Genomic DNA, 4216 nt, shown 5'->3' on the forward strand with positions numbered 1-4216 from the left:
CGGATCTCAGCTCACTGCAAGCTCCGCCTCCCGGGTTTACGCCATTCTCCTGCCTCAGCCTCCCGAGTAGCTGGGACTACAGGCGCCCGCCACCTCGCCCGGCTAGTTTTTTGTATTTTTTAGTAGAGACAGGGTTTCACCGTGTTAGCCAGGATGGTCTCGATCTTCTGACCTCGTGATCCGCCCGCCTCGGCCTCCCAAAGTGCTGGGATTACAGGCTTGAGCCACCGCGCCCGGCCTCCTAATTGTAATTAATGCACTGACTTTGTTATAAATGTAGGTTTGTCTAAATTTGAACAATATAAAGTATACCGCCTCAGGCCCTGATTAGCCCAGTCTGAGCACACCAAGTTTCAGGAGTTGGTGGGTTGAGATATTGGCCTCCTGACCCTGGTGATACTGCCCAGCCCACACCCTGTCTGCATAACTAACCCCATAGAGGCAAGTTACTAAGCCATGCAGGACAGAGAAAGATATGGAAAAACTTGCTGGACAAGAAGCAGGAGATAAGATCAGTGGTTACTGCAATGTGGTATGAGGGTAGAGCATGCTGGACTAGGAGTCAAGATCAGAGTCCTAGGCATAATGCATATTAGATCTGCTTGTCAAATGGCTTTTTTTCACTCGAGTCAACACTTGTCCCTTAATATTTATTTCATACACACAAGAACATTTGAAACATATTCATTATAAAGCACAAAAATATAATGAACTATGAAACTACCTCCAAACTAAGAATTTTAAAATTATCAAAAACATGCTTCTATTTCTATACCCCTTTTCTGTCTCATCCTCCTGCCTGCTCCCCGTCAACTCCACCAGTCTCTTGTTTTACCAACAGCTAACTTTCACTCTACATCTTAATTGACCTCTCTCCAGCATTTGACACCATTGTTTCCATGGGTGCCCTACCCCTTCCCAACCTACACCAACACACTCCCTCTTTTCTTGGCTTATGTAATGCTGGCTGCCCTGGTTTGCTTCCTGCTTTTCTGTGTGTGTGTTTTGTTTTGTTTTTTTGCTTATAAAGTTTATTCTCCTCTACCCAGCCAGTAAAGGGCAGAGTTCCTCAAAAACACCATCCTAGGCTCTCTCTTCTTCTCATTCACTCCTTTGCAGGCAGGGCAGAGTGGCTCACGCCTGTAATCTCAGCATTTTGGGAGGCCAGGGCAGGAAGACCACTTGAGGCCAGGAGTTCAAGACCATCCTAGGCAACAAAGTCAGACCCTGTTTTTACAAAAAATAAATACAAAAAGTTAGCTGGGCACGGTGGTGCACACCTGTAGTAGTAGGTACTTGAGAGGCTCCTTTGAGACCAGGAGTTCCAGGCTGCAGTGAGCTTTGATTGCCCCACTGCACTTCAGCCTGGGAGAGAGCATGAGACCACCTCTAAATAGATAGACAGATAGACAGACTCTCCTTAGCTTTGTCATACCCTCTTTGCTCAGGTTGCCTTACACACAGATGGCTTCCATACTGGTGACAGAGATAAACCCTGTCTGAACTGTTGACCTGACTATACCAACCCCTCTCTGAACTGCTGAACTGACATCTCTGTTCAACATGTACGGGATATCCAAAACCAAACTCCTGGATTTTCTTTCAGGGTTACCTAGCACGGTGAAGGGCACCACTGTTCATTGTAATATAAGTCTAAAACCCTGGAGACACCCTTAACGCTTCTTTCCCCAGAGTCAGTCAATTAAATCCTATTGATTTTAGCTACTTCCTAACTTTTTTTTTTTTTGAGACAGAGTCTCACTTTGTCATCCAGGCTGGAATGCAGTGGTGCGATCTTGGCTGTCTGCAACCTCTGCCTCCTGGGTTCAAGCAATTCTCCTGCCTCAGCCTCCCGAGTAGCTGAGACTACAGGTGCATGCCACCACACTGTTTTTTGTATTTTTAGTACAGACAGAGGTTCACCATGTTGGCCAGGTTGGTCTTGAACTCCTGACCTCAGGTGATCCACCCACCTCGGCCTCCCAAAGTGCTGGGATTACCACCACGCCAGGCCCCTACTTCGTAACTCTTCACATAGTCTATTACGTCAGCACCACCACCACCATAATCCAAGCTGCCTTCCAGGTATTCTCTACTTAAATTGTTCCAATAACTTTTCAGCAATCAAGGAATTCCTCATTCTCCTGCCTCTTACCCTGGTTATTGCTTATTCTTCCTCCTTAGATCACTTATCATTTTCTCAGGGAGCCTTCCCTACTGGGTCCATTCTTTTTATTATAAATTCTTGTTTAGCTTGCAAGTCGGGTAAAAAAGCTAAAAAAAAAAAAAGGGGGTCAGGCGAGATGGCTCACGCCTGTAATCCCAGCATTATGGGAGACCAAGGTCGGTGGATCATTTGAGGTCAGGAATTTGAGACCAGCCTGGCCAAGATGGTGAAACCTCATCTCAACTAAAAAATACAAAAATTAGCCGGGCATGGGGGTGGCTGCCTGTAATCCCAGCTATTTGGGAGGCTGAAGTAGGAGAATCACTTGAACCTGGGAGATGGAGGTTACAGTGAGCCAAGATCATGCCACTGCACCCTAGTCTGGGCGACAGAGAGAGGCACTGTCTCAAAACAAAAAAACAAAAACAAAACAAAAAAAGAAAATTCAGAAAAATTCTTGTTGTACCATGCACCACTGCCTTTATACCTGTTGTCACCATTATAATTTTATGCTAACTTGTATAATCTTCATTAATTTTTTTTTTTTCCTTTACCAGAGCTCCATGAGGCAGGAAATATGTATTTTTATCCCCTGTGTACAGCAATGTGCCTACCTATAGTGCACACTTAAAAAATATTTGAATTAAGAGGTCAGGCGCAGTGGCTCACGCCTGTAATCCCAGAACTTTGGGAGGCTGAGGCAGGTGGATCACTTGAAGTCAGGAGCTCAAGACTAGCCTGGCCAACATGGTGAAACCTCATCTCTACTAAACATACAAAAATTAACTTGGCAAGGTGGCGCATGCCTGTAATCCCAGCTACTCAGGAGGCTGAGGCACAAGAATCACTTGAATCTGGGAGGCGGGTGTTGCAGTGTGCTTAGATCACCCCATTGCACTCCAGCCTGGGTAACAAAGCCAGTCTCAAAAAAAAAAAAAAATTGAATTAAAAAATTAGCCAAGTAGGGGCCGAGCGCGGTGGCTCACGCCTGTCATCCCAGCACTTTGGGAGGCCGAGGCGGGTGGATCACGAGGTCAGGAGATCGAAACCATCCTGGCTAACACGGTGAAACCCCGTCTCTACTAAAATACAAAAAATTAGCCAGGCGTGGTGGTGGGCGCCTGTAGTCCCAGCTACTCAGGAGGCTGAGGCAGGAGAATGGCGTGAACCTGGGAGGCAGAGCTTGCAGTGAGCCAAGATCACACCACTGCACCCCAGCCTGGGCGACAGAGCAAGACTCTGTCTCAAAGAAAAAAAAAAAAAAATTAGCCGACTGGCCAGGTATGGTGGTTCGTGCCTGTAGTCCCAGTACTTTGGGAGGCTGAGGTGGGTGGATTACCTGAGGTCGGGAGTTCGAGACCAGCCTGGTCAACATAGTGAAACCCCGTCTCTACTAAAATACAAAAATTAGCCGGACATGGTGACATGCCACTGTAATCCCAGCTACTCGGAAGGCTGAAGCAGAAGAATCGCTTGAGCCCAGGATGTGAAGGTTGCAGTGAGCCAAGATTGCACCACTGCACTCCAGCCTGGGCAAGAGACTCTGTCTCCAAAAAAAGAATTAGCTGAGCATGGTGGCACACACCTGTAGTCTCAGCTACTTGGAAGGTTGAAGTGGGAGGGTTGCTTGAGCCTGGGAGGCACAGATTACAGTGGGCTGAGATCACACTACTGCACTCCAACCTGGGTGATAGAGCGAGTCCCTGTCTCAAAATAAAAATAAAAATAGGCCAGGAGTGATGGCTCACACCTGGAATCCCAGCACTTTGGGAGGCTGAGGCAGACAGATCACTTGAGGTCGGGAGTTTGAGACCAGCCTGGCCAAAATGGTGAAACCCCATCTCTACTAAAAAGTACAAAAAATTAGCTGGGCGTGGTGGTGTGCGCCTATAATCCCAGCTACTTGGGAAGCTGAGGTGGAGGAACTGCTGGAACCCAGGAGGCCGAGGCTGCAGTGAGCCAAGATCATGCCATTGTACTCTAGCCTAGAGACAGAGCGAGACTCCGTCTCAAAATAAATAAATAAATAAATAAATAAATATATATATA

At 46.9% G+C, this 4216-nt stretch overlaps 1 protein-coding gene and 1 pseudogene across 5 annotated transcripts in view; one reads left to right on the top strand and one right to left on the bottom strand.

The window, feature by feature from the left end:
• The window catches only part of LOC108518142 (60S ribosomal protein L17 pseudogene), a 4433-nt pseudogene extending 3895 nt beyond the window's left edge, over positions 1-538 (top strand).
• The window catches only part of DHDDS (dehydrodolichyl diphosphate synthase subunit), a 46788-nt gene that overhangs the window by 20603 nt on the left and 21969 nt on the right, over positions 1-4216 (bottom strand). The window lies entirely within an intron of this gene.

This window comes from Rhinopithecus bieti, unplaced genomic scaffold, assembly GCF_001698545.2.
Source record: "Rhinopithecus bieti isolate Rb0 unplaced genomic scaffold, ASM169854v2 scaffold_41082, whole genome shotgun sequence".
Lineage (NCBI taxonomy): Eukaryota > Metazoa > Chordata > Mammalia > Primates > Cercopithecidae > Rhinopithecus > Rhinopithecus bieti.